Source organism: Bos javanicus, chromosome 2 (assembly GCF_032452875.1).
Source record: "Bos javanicus breed banteng chromosome 2, ARS-OSU_banteng_1.0, whole genome shotgun sequence".
In the NCBI taxonomy this organism is placed as follows: Eukaryota; Metazoa; Chordata; class Mammalia; order Artiodactyla; family Bovidae; genus Bos; species Bos javanicus.
The window spans coordinates 25,125,667-25,138,800 of NC_083869.1; the positions used below are offsets into that span (position 1 = coordinate 25,125,667).

Genomic DNA, 13,134 nt, shown 5'->3' on the forward strand with positions numbered 1-13,134 from the left:
AGCTTTAAGCCAACTTTTTCACTCTCCTCTTTCACTTTCATCAAGAGGCTTTTGAGTTCCTCTTCACTTTCTGCCATAAGGGTGGTGTCATCTGCATATCTGAGGTTATTGATATTTTTCTTGGCAATCTTGATTCCAGCTTGTGTTTCTTCCAGTCCAGCGTTTCTCATGATGTACTCTGCATAGAAGTTAAATAAACAGGGTGACAATAATCAGCCTTGACGTACTCCTTTTCCTATTTGGAACCAGTCTGTTGTTCCACGTCCAGTTCTAATTGTTGCTTCCTAACCTGCATACAAATTTCTCAAGAGGCAGATCAGGTGTTCTGGTATTCCCATCTCTTTCAGAATTTTCCACAGTTTATTTTGATCCACACAGTCAAAGGCTTTGGCATAGTCAATAAAGCAGAAATAGATGTTTTTCTGGAACTCTCTTGCTTTTTCGATGATCCAGTGGATGTTGGCAATTTGATCTCTGGTTCCTCTGCCTTTTCTAAAACCAGCTTCAACATCAGGAAGTTCCCGGTTTACATATTGCTGAAGCCTGGCTTGGAGAATTTTGAGCATTACTTTACTAGCATGTGAGATGAGTGCAATTGTGCGGTAGTTTGAGCATTCTTTGGCATTGCCTTTCTTTGGGATTGGAATGAAAACTGACCTTTTCCAGTCCTGTGGCCACTGCTGAGTTTTCCACATTTGCTGGCATATTGAGTGCAGCACTTTCACAGCATCATCTTTCAGGATTTGGAATAGCTCAACTGGAATTCCATCACTTCCACTAGCTTTGTTTGTAGTGATGCTTTCTAAGGCCCACTTGACTTCACATTCCAGGATGTCTGGCTCTCGGTCAGTGATCACATCATCGTGATTATCTGGGTCATGAATATCTTTTTTGTACAGTTCTTCTGTGTATTCTTGCCATCTCTTCTTAATATCTTCTGCTTCTGTTAGGTCCATACCATTTCTGTCCTTTATCAAGCTCATCTTTGCATGAAATGTTCCTTTGGTATCTCTGATTTTTTTGAAGAGATCCCTAGTCTTTCCCATTCTGTTGTTTTCCTCTATTTCTTTGCATTGATCGCTGAAGAAGGCGTTCTTATCTCTTCTAGCTATTCTTTGGAACTCTGCATTCAGATGTTTATATCTTTCCTTTTCTCCTTTGCTTTTCGCTTCGCTTCTTTTCACAGCTATTTGTAAGGCCTCCCCAGACAGCCATTTTGCTTATTTGCATTTCTTTTCCATGTGGATGGTCTTGATCCCTGTCTCCTGTACAATGTCACGAACCTCATTCCATAGTTCATCAGGCACTCTATCTATCAGATCTAGGCCCTTAAATCTATTTCTCACTTCCACTGTATAATCATAAGGAATTTGATTTAGGTCATACCTGAATGGTCTAGTGGTTTTCCCTACTTTCTTCAATTTAAGTCTGAATTTGGCAATAAGGAGTTCATGGTCTGAGCCACAGTCAGCTCCCAGTCTTGTTTTTGCTGACTGTATAGAGCTTCTCCATCTTTGGCTGCAAAGAATATAATCAATCTGATTTTGGTGTTGACCATCTGGTGATGTCCATGTGTAGAGTCTTCTCTTGTGTTGTTGGAAGAGGGTGTTTGCTATGACCAGTGGATTTTCTTGGCAAACTCTATTAGTCTTTGCCCTGCTTCATTCCGTATTCCAAGGCCAAATTTGCCTGTTACCCCAGGTGTTTCTTGACTTCCTACTTTTGCATTCCAGTCCCCTATAATGAAAAGGACATCTTCTTTGGGTGTTAGTTCTAAAAGGTCTTGTAGGTCTTCATAGAACCGTTCAACTTCAGCTTCTTCAGCATTACTGGTTGGGGCATAGACTTGGATTACTGTGATATTGAATGGTTTGCCTTGGAAACGAACAGAGATCATTCTGTCGTTTTTGAGACCGCATCCAAGTACTGCATTTTGGACTCTTTTGTTGACCGTGATGGCCACTCCATTTCTTCTGAGGATTCCTGACCGCAGTAGTAGATATAATGGTCATCTGAGTTAAATTCACCCATTCCAATCCATTTCAGTTCGCTGATTTCTAGAATGTCAACATTCACTCTTGCCATCTCTTGTTTGACCACTTCCAATTTGCCTTGATTCATGGACCTGACATTCCAGGTTCCTATGCAATATTGCTCTTTACAGCATCAGACCTTGCTTCTATCACCAGTGACATCCACAGCTGGGTATTGTTTTTGCTTTGGCTCCATCCCTTCATTCTTTCTGGAGTTATTTCTCCACTGATCTCCAGTAGCATATTGGGCACCTGCTGACCTGGGGAGTTTCTCTTTCAGTATCCTATCATTTTGCCTTTTCATACTGTTCATGGGGTTCTCAATGCAAGAGTACTGAAGTGGTTTGCCATTCCCTTCTCCAGTGGACCACATTCTGTCAGATCTCTCCACCATGACCCGCCCGTCTTGGGGTGCCCCACAGGCATGGCTTAGTTTCATTGAGTTAGACAAGGCTGTGGTCCTAGTGTGATTAGATTGACTAGTTTTCTGTGAGTATGGTTTCAGTGTGTTTGCCCTCTGATGCCCTCTTGCAACACCTACCCTCTTACTTGGGTTTCTCTTACCTTGGGTGTGGGGTATCTCTTCACGGCTGCTCCAGCAAAGCTCAGCCATTGATCCTTACCTTGGATGAGGGGGTATCTCCTCACCGCCACCCTTCCTGACCTTCAACGTGGGATAGCTCCTCTAGGCCCTCCTGCACCCGCGCAGCCACGGCTCCTTGGATGTGGAGTTGGTCCTCCTGGCCACCACCCCTGGCCTCGGTCGTGGGGTTGCTCCTCCCCACTGCCGCCCTTGGCCTTGGGCTTAGGGGCGTGGGGTAGCTCCTCCCGCCTACTGCCTCTGGCCTCAGGCTTAGGGGCGTGGGGTAGCTCCTCCCAGCCACGGCTCCTGACCTCCGACGCGGGGTAACTCCTCTCGTCGCCACCCCTGACCTCGGACGCAGGTAACTCCTCTTGTTGCCGCCCCTGACCTCGGACGCTGGGTATCTCCTCTCAGACGCCCCCCCGACCTCGGACGCGGGGTAGTTCCTCTCGGCCGTTTCTGCGCCGTCACAGTCTGGTAGTCTCGGCCGCTGCCCCTGACCTTGGACGTGGGGTAACTCCTCTTGGCCGCTGCCCTTCGGGCATGGGGTCCTCCTGGCCCTTTTAAGTTTAGTCATGAATTAGTTATTACAATATAAAATTTACTAGTTTATTAAAAAAACAGTTGAAATAAATTTTTTAAAGTCTTTTTTTCCTTTTTCCTCAGTCTCAGGAGTTAAGAGATGGTCTAGATAAATGTTTCTGAGAGCCCTGGTCTCAAGGCACAGGGAAAGAAAATCAAGTTTTAACAAAATGGCGGCAGGTCTAAACCAAATGGTGACCAGACAAAGCAAAATGGCCATCAAAAATCACAACACAGAACACAGAGATAAAACACACACATACAAACCTGGCAGTCCTCATCAGACACTCCCTTAAATACAAGAATATAGTCTCTCAGAAAACCTCCTATAGAGACACAGAACTTCAGATCCAAGTACTAACAGAGTAAAGGAAAATATCTCGGGTCTTCAAAGATTTCAAAGGGAGGAAAGGAAGCCAGGTTGAAAGAAGAAGGGGGAGGAGGTGGGAGAGGGGGCCAAAGGGGTGGCCTTACAGACGTCTCCTGCCACCTGCAGATACCCAGGCATTATGGGACTTTACCCTGGGCCTCCAGAGAAGGGAGGACTGGAACTCGGCCCTACCAGAAATCAGACCAGACCAGAACCAGAATCTGAGTTCTCTGCCAAGAGGAGGTGATCAGTCTCCAATCCTCAGCTCAGGTTGAGGCCCTTTGACCAGATTCCTGCATCTAGGACCCAGGGACTAGAAAAACAGGGAAGGATAGAAAGGGTTAAGGAGAGGAAAGAGAGAGGGAAGGGGAGAGAGGTCAATAAAGTCTCTTGTTCCTTACTGGTCGGGGCACTCTGGCCAGTTGTCCACGTCAGGAGGAGACCACGGACAAAAGGGTCCCAGTTGCGGCCGCTGAGTCTGGTCCATTGGCAGGCAAGCTGGCCCCTGAGTACCCCGAGTGGTCAGGATGTCAGTCTCAGTGAAGACGAGTCCCCACCAGAGTCGCCATTTGTTGCAGGAAGGGGGACCCCTTCCAGGGCCCGAAACTGGGCTCTTGTCTAACACTCGGAAATGAATTGTCCAAGGAGACACATGTGCTGACAAAGCAAGAGATTTTATTAGGAAAGGGCACCCAGGTGGAGAGCAGTAGGGTCAGGGAACCCAGGAGAACTGCTGTGCCGCGTGGCTCGCAGTCTCGGGTTATATGGTGATGGGATTAGTTTCCTGGTGGTCTTTGGCCAGTCATTCTAATTCATAGTCTTTTCCTGGTGGTGCACGCGTCGCTCAGCCAAGATGGATGCTAGCGAGAGGGATTCTGGGAAGTGGACAGACACGCGGTGTCTCCTTTTGACCTTTCCCAAACTCTTCCGGTTGGTGGTGGTTTATTAGTTCCGTATTCCTGATCAGGATCTCCTGTCGTAAAACAACTCAGGCACATGGATACTATGGTGCCTGGCCAGGGTGGGCGGTTTCAATCAGTGTGCTTCCCCTAACAATACCACACATTTTCACACTTCTTTGTCTTTATTTCTGCTAGTTCCTCTGTCTGAGGTGCCCTGGCTTTTATCCTTATCTCCTTGGAATGTTGCCACTCACTCTCCTAGACCCAGTACAGATGTTGACTCCACCAAGAAGCGTTCCCTAACCGCAAGCAAGAGACTTAATCACTCATTCCTCTGTACTCTAATAGCACTTTATGCTCACCTCTGTTACACATGTAACAGGACTCCGTTTGCATCTTTCTTCTTCACATGTTAGTAGGATTCTTGAAGGCAGGAACCTAGTAGACTTGTCCCTGGATTTCTAATGGATCCAGTAATGGAGATTATGTTTAGCTCCTCTTGGGTGATAATTACAGAAAACCTAATAGTGGCTAAAATATGTAAGGATTTATTTTTCTCATCTAGTAGGAAATCCAGAGGAAAGTCATAACTATCATTGGTTTCCCTGTTCAGTGATACCATCAAGAACCAGGCCCTTTCTCTCTCCTATACACAGCATCACTTTCTTTTCAGGAAAAAGGCAGAGTTGAGGGTGCCAGCAAGCTGCCCTTCAACTCCTTTCTCTTCTGTATGGAAGCAAAGACTTTTGCCATTTAACAGATTTCTGTCATCTAGAACAAAACTGCAAGAGAAGATGAGACGGTGAATTTTTAGGAAGGCTAATCTTTTCAGTAAGAAGAAGATGTAGGAATTAAGCTCCAGGTAATCACACGGATTTCCCTGGTGGCTTAGACGGTAAAGCGTCTGTCTACGATGCGGGAGACCCGGGTTCGATCCCTGGGTTGGGAAGATCCTTTGGAGAAGGAAATGGCACTCCAGTACTATTGCCTGGAAAATCCCATGGACAGAGGAGCCTGGTAGGCTACAGTCCATGGGGTCGCAAAGAGTCGGACACGACTGAGCGACTTCACGTACGTACGTAATCACAAGGCTACAAGGAAATCAGGGATCTGTTTCCTGTTGGATAAAAGGCCTGAGGGTGGAAGAAGACCAGGCTGAGAAAACTCTTGAAAACAAAAGGAGAAAAGGGGGTGATGCCAGTGGGAGCAACATCTAACTTTAATTGGTGGCAAGTGCAAGCATGCCTAATAAGGAATCTAACGTACTTTGTCCACCCACTCTATATCTATAGCATTCTGTATTGCTCCCTGGAAACTTGCAGCTTTTCTGTTTTCATGTAGAAGTTGTATCATTCTTGTGGATTTTACTTTCCATTCTCTGGCACCTTTTCTGACTGTGTCATGCCTCCTATGATGTGACAGTCAAAATTTTACCTGATAGATCATGGTGTATTTTGCCTTGATTTTTTGCAAGTTATAACTAATTATAGTTCTTTAAAGTAGAATTTACATAGTGCTATAATCTCTGCCTACCTAAACCCCACATTCCTTTGAAATTATGGAAATACATTCATTTGGGTGCTTTTTATTCACTATTACCTTTCAGATTTTTTTTATGGATAACATTCACTTACAACTTGAATTCTTTATAATACTCCATTTTGTGCCAGGACAGCCTTATTGATACATTAGTCCAAACATGACTGGATAAATCTTGCCTACAGGTATAAGCATCTCCTGCTATCTAGTATACTTAGGGTTAGAGACATTTGCAATGAATCAGAAAGGAGAAGCTTCATTAAGAGTAGAATTCCATTAACTTCATCCATGTGAGTTTTTTACTAGAAATTGTAAGGACTCGTAACACATAAAGTATGTATGTAACTTAACACCTTTTCTCAGTCCACCAAGTCTGATTACTACTTCCAGAAGTTACTGTAGTGCACAGAAATGTGAAATGCCAGGCGGGTAAGTTAAAACAGATTTCATTCTGGTCTCCAATTTTGGGAGACAAATTCCAGAGCAATTAGAACAGTATATCCTTCAGATATTGAGTATAAGGGCAGCTTTGAGATGGGTTTACGTGAAGTTCCTCATATAATGTGCAAGTCCCATAACCTGTTTGTGTGTGAGTGCGTGCATAGTGACACCTTCAAGGGTGGTCGTGCAGAGCAAACACAGCATGAGATTCCCATTTTGAAGCTGCAGCGTGACTGACGTCATAGTGTGATCAAAGTGCTCTGCAAATACTTACTGTAATTATTCTGTTCTTGCTAATAACCTTATTTATACTTTGAAATTATAATCATCCAAAGAAAGATTAAAACAAGATGTATATGTTGCCTGAGCTCCTTGCCTTACAGATGGTCACACTCAGAGTTCCCTGAAATTGCCGGGGTTAATTGAAGCTTCAGTTTTCACTCAGGTGTAGTTGATACTTAAATGTTTCTTACCTGTCAGCTTTCACTATTTAAAACAGTACAACAATAGCGTTTTAATTTGCTTTCATTAATGGTAGCCTCTCAGGTAATGTTAGTGCAGGTTTGTCTAGATGATGTTTGTTCCTCTGAATGAAACCTTTGGACCAGCTTCCCAGCTGAGAAGAAAAGCTAAATAGTTACAGAGGTAAAAGCATGAATGTCTCACTAATTTATTCATTTAAAGGATGCTCAGAACCCAGGACACATCCAGGGGAAGTTAACTTTTAAACAAAGGGCAAGCATTTAGTGTATGATTAACGGCAGTTTCTTTCCTTGAGATTTCAGTGAGCTGAGACCGCAGGGAATCATTCTTAGGGAGGCAGCTCAGAGTCAGCCAAGTGCTCTAGGGATAATCATTACAGAGTCACACAAACAGCAGTACTATTTGCTCTAGTTCTTTGGTGCTCTTCCAGTAGTATTGAGATGTGAGAAAGCCATATTAGGCTCAAGCCTAATAGCAAGGGAAATAAGCCCTTCTTTGCTTCTACTCCTCAGCTGTGTAAAAGTAGAGGGCCAGTGAAAAGAGCTGGGTGTTACAATCTTACGTTATTTAGGTGATATAAGCGTTCTTGGCCTGTATATTGAGATTTGAGTACTGAAAAGAGAATGACTTTGCTTTCCTACATCAGAGGACTGGTGTTTGCCAGTGGCATTGCTTGCTATTTGATTAAGGCCCAAGAGAAAAAGCACCGCACTCCAGTACTCTTGCCTGGAGAATCCCATGGGCGGAGGAGCCTGGTGGGCTGCAGTCCATGGGGTTGCGAAGAGTTGGACATGACTGAGTGACTTCACTTTCACTTTTCACTTTCATGCATTGGAGAAGGAAATGGCAACCCACTGCAGTGTTCTTGCCTGGAGAATCCCAGGGACGGCGGAGCCTGGTGGGCTGCCGTCTATGGGGTCGCACAGAGTCAGACATGACTGAAGCGACTTAGCAGCAGTAGTAGCAAGAGAAAAAACAGAAGTGAGAAAGATGGAGGGAACATAGTCTGGGCTTCCTTATGTCAAGTATAAGTTAGCAACCCCAATAAAGACTGGGGAATAAGTACTGTGATGCTTCTTGCATGTGTAGTACATAAAACTAGGACGCATATTGTATGTATATGCATAATAAAGATTAAAAATAAATAAAAGGTAAGTGTAGGTTCTCTCATTCATCTACTTGGGTTCAAGTTGAAGCCTTGTTAGTTTTTGATGGGGTAACTTTAAGCATTTTGATGGGGTAACTTTAAGCATGTTGCTTTATTTGATTCTGTATGAGGTTTTCCTCTGCAATACAAATATAAAAATAGAACTCCTTTGATAGGGAAATAGAGATTAAGTAAGATAATACTAAATGCTTAGAACAGGGCCTCAAGCATGGTGAATGCTTAACTTTTTTATATTTATATTTAAATAAAAGATAAATGGGGATTGCTGGTTTACTTCCTCAAATATTTGTTCAAATTGCAAAGTATGCTATGGAGTATTTCCCTTTACTAAAATAATCTTTTTTATTTAAAAAGTACTTAAAACAATTACTCTACAAAAATAATATTTTCAAGTACTTAGACACTTTTTCATGTTTGTAACATGAAATATCCTGTGTACCTCTTACCTAACTGGAAGAATACGATATAGTTTGTTGGTACGGTAAGAGCTGTCAGTCTTTGTGAAAAGGACTCCATTTTAGTGGCAAGCAAAAGCATTTAGCCAAAATTTGGAGGTAGGGCAGAGATCTCTTCTCAGCTGCAAGTGTAATATGGTATTAATGGTGAACTCAGAAAACGTATATTAAAACCACCTTCTCCTTGGCATGTCATACGATATATATGTGGAATTCAAGTCATTTTATATGTTTGGTCATTTCCTTGCATTCTAAAATGGATGCACCCTTACCTACATCTAATAGCTGGCAGGAAGTCTGTCAACTCTTCATGGCATTCCAGTGTAGTTATAGCATAATAGCTGCTGTTGATAATGAAATTCTGCCACTCTGACACCCATATGAGCTTCAGTTCCTTTCTGGATCTGTTCCTTAGTAATCGCTTTAGCCAGTTGACTATTCATGCTCAAGTCGTGGTCTTGAGATCTCAGAGGACCGTGGCCCTAAAGCCGTGTTCTTTCTTGGTTGTGTTTCGTTGTGACCTTGGCAGGACTTGAGAGGAAGAACTGTCACAGGATGGTAAGCTGCACGTGAGCACCCACAGGCAGGGGGGTCAAAACACGCCACGATTATATGTGGCCAAGAATTTAACATGGCAGAATTAGTTTGAGCAAAGTGAAGTGAAAGGTCAGGACCCCAAACCTTTTCAAGGGCTTCCAAGAATAAAGAAAAACACTCTCAAATACCTGACAAGGATTTGTGGAGATTCTTGTTGCCTTTGTATTTCTCTGCTCTGGACTTTTGTATCTCAAACTAAATATAAGCCTTAGCAATTAAAATTGCATACCAAGACATGCCTAGAAAACTCTTACCAGGCTTCCCCGTTTTGAATATCTGCAAGTTTTATTCCTGACAAACACTAGATCAGTTCAGTCACTCAGTCGTGTCTGACTCTTTGCGACCCCATGAATTGCAGCACGCCAGGCCTCCCTGTCGATCACCAACTCCCAGAGTTCACCCAAACCCATGTCCATCGAGTCAGTAATGCCATCCAACCGTCTCATCCTCTGTCGTCCCCTTCTCCTCCTGCCCTCAATCTTTCCCAGCATCAGGGTCTTTTCAAATGAGTCAGCTCTTTGCATCAGGTGGCCAAAATATTGGAGTTTCAGCTTCAACATCAGTCCTTCCAATGAACACCCAGGACTGATCTCCTTTAGGATGGACTGGTTGGATCTCCAAACTATAAGTTAAGTTCAGTCACTCAGTCACGTCCGACTCTGCGACCCCATGAATCGCAGCACGCCAGGCCTCCCTGTCCATCACCAACTCCCGGAGTTCACTGAGACTCACGTCCATCAAGTCAGTGATGCCATCCAGCCATCTCATCCTCTGTCGTCCCCTTCTCCTCCTGCCCCCATTCCCTCTCAGCATCAGAGTCTTTTCCAATGAGTCAACTCTTCACATGAGGTGGCCAAAGTACTGGAGTTTCAGCTTCAGCATCATTCCTTCCAAAGAAATCCCAGGGCTGATCTCCTTCAGAATGGACTGGTTGGATCTCCTTGCAGTCCAAGGGACTCTCAAGAGTCTTCTCCAACACCACAGTTCAAAAGCATCAATTCTTCGGCGCTCAGCCTTCTTCACAGTCCAACTCTCACATCCATACATGACCACAGGAAAAACCATAGCCTTAACCAGACGAACCTTTGTTGGCAAAATAATGTCTCTGCTTTTGAATATGCTATCTAGGTTGGTCATAACTTTCCTTCCAAGGAGTAAGTGTCTTTTAATTTCATGGCTGCAGTCACCATCTGCAGTGATTTTGGAGCCCCAAAAAACAAAGTCTGCCACTGTTTCCACTGTTTCCCCATCTATTTCCCATGAAGTGATGGGACCAGATGCCATGATCTTCGTTTTCTGAATGTTGAGTTTTAAGCCAACTTTTTCACTCTCCACCTTCACTTCATCAAGAGGCTCTTTAGTTCCTCTTCACTTTCTGCCATAAGGGTGGTGTCATCTGCATATCTGAGGTTATTGATATTTCTCCTGACAATCTTGATTCCAAACTATAAGGAGAAGTCCTAAGTCTGTGGGGAAACAGACTTAGGAAACATTGCAACAATGTTGCTAGTATTCAAAACCTTATATCATACAAGTATACTGCTTTTCCACAGCACTATGCTGGTCTCATAAACAAATTGCGAAGTGTTTTCTCTAGTTTTTGAAAGAGTCTGTGTAAGATTGGTGTTATTTCTTCCTTAAACATTTGGTATTCATTAGTGAAGCCATCAGAGCTTCCAGTTTTCTTTGTAGGAAGGTTTTTTGGTTTGTTTATATTGTGGTAAAATATACATAAAATTTACCATTTTAGCTATTTTTAGGTGTACAGCTCAGTGGCATTCAGCTTAGTCACACTGTTGTACAAACACCACAACCAGTCATCTCCAGAACTTTTTCATCTTCCCCAAACTAAAGCTTTATATCCATTAAATACTGAACTCCTCTTCCCAGTGCCTGACAATACCATTCTACTTTATGTCTCTATGAACTTTTGATCATTCTAGGAACTTCATATGAGGAATGATAAAACATTTGTCTTTTTGCAGTTGGCTTACTTCACTTGTCATAATGCCTTCAAGACTTATCCATGTTGCAGCATGTTCCAAATTCCCTTCTTTTTAAAGCCTGAGTAATGTTCTATTTTATGTGTATATCATAAAAGGATGTCCATTCATCTTTGATGGACATTTGGATCGTTTCCACCTTTTGTCTATTGTCAATAATGTTGCTATAAACATGATGTACAGTTATCTCTTTGAGTCCCCACTTTCACTTTGTTTAGGTATATATCCAGAAGTAAAATTGGTAGATTGTATGGTAAGTCCATGTTTAATATTTTGAGGAATTGTTGTACTGTTTTTCACAGCAATTGTACCATTTTACATTCCCACCAGCAACTCGCAGGGACTCCAGTTTCTCCTTGTCCTTACCAACACTTGTTAATTTCTGAGCTTTTTAAAATGTGTTTTTGTTTAGTCACTAAGTCGGGTCCTACTCTTTTGGAACCCCATGGGTGTTTGTTTGCTTTTAACTATAAATTTAATTTACTTAATAAATTTAGGGCTATTTCTATTTTTTCTTGTACTATGTAAGTTATTGGTAAACTGTATTTTTCAAGGCATTAATCCCATTTAATAAAGAAAATAAAATTGTTCACCATATCTCCCTGTTACCTTTTTCCAGGCCTATAAGGTCTGTGGTGATGTCTCCTCTTTCCTTCCTGTTATTAGAAATTTATGTTTTCTGAAACACAAATGTTTAGTATCAGTCTTTCCAGAGGTTTATCAGTTTTATTCATATTTTCAAAGAATCAAATTTTGGCCTTGATCTTCCCTGTTTTGTCCATTTTCTATTTCATTGATTTCTGCTTTTATTTTTGATTATTTCCTTCATTCTACTTACTTTTCATCAGATTTACTGTTTTTCTAGTTTCTTGAAATTGAAGGCAAGATCACTGATTTGAGATCTTTCTTCCTTTCTAATAAAAGCATATAAAACTATAAAATTTTCTCTAAACATTGCTTTAGATACATCTCACAAAATTTGATATTTTAAGATTTGATAATTATTCAGTTCAATATACTTTCTGATTTGCCTTAAGATTTACTAACTCATGTAAATCTTAGACTCATAGGTTGTATAGAAGTACGTTGCTTAACTTCAAAACATTTGAGAATTTTTCTAGATATCTTGTGTTTGGATAAAAAAAGCAAGAATCAATAATCTGCTCCTTCTTTTAAACGTAAACACAGAATATTTTTTAAAAGACATACCCTACACAACACTACACAAGACAGCTGGTGGGGTTATATTAATATCAGACAAAATAGACTTCAATAAAATGACCGTTAATCAAAATAAGGAGGGATATTTATTAATGAGTATTAATGAGTCAGTTCATCAAAAATATTAATATTTTATATTGCTATTGTGGTCAGAAAGCATAGTTTGTATCGTTTTAATACATTGGAATTTATTAGGACTTTTTTTTATACACCAGCATATGTGGTCTGCCTTTGCAAATGTTCCATGTTCACTTGAAAGAATGTGTTTTCTGCTGTTATTAGTTATATTGCTCTTTCTGTAAGTGTCATTCAGGTCAAGTTGATAATGTTCAAATCTTCTGTGTCCTTATTGATTTTTTGATAATTTGTTTCTGAGTGCTGTTCTGTTTATTACCGAGAGAGCGCTATTAACCTAACCTAGAGTCTGTCATACAGATTGAAGTATGTCAGAAAGAGAAAAACAAATGTTGTATTTTAACACATACATGTGGAATCTCAAAAAATGTACTTATGAGCCTATTTGCAGGGCAGGAATAGAGACACAGATGTAAAGAACAAACTTGTGAACACAGTGGAGGAAGAAGCAGAGTGGGGATGAGAGAGTAGTGTTGGCGTATATGCACTAGCATGTGTAAAGTAGATAGCTAGTGGGAAGCCACTGTGTAGCACAGGGAGCTCAGCTCCCTACTCTGAGATGACCTAGAAGGGTGGGACGGAGGTGGGTGTGGGAAGGAGGCTCCAGAGCAGGGGCTATATG

General features: G+C 41.9%; 1 protein-coding gene across 2 annotated transcripts in view; it reads left to right on the forward strand.

The window, feature by feature from the left end:
• METTL8 (methyltransferase 8, tRNA N3-cytidine) overlaps nt 1-13,134 on the forward strand; it is a 70,354-nt gene that overhangs the window by 15,662 nt on the left and 41,558 nt on the right. The window lies entirely within an intron of this gene.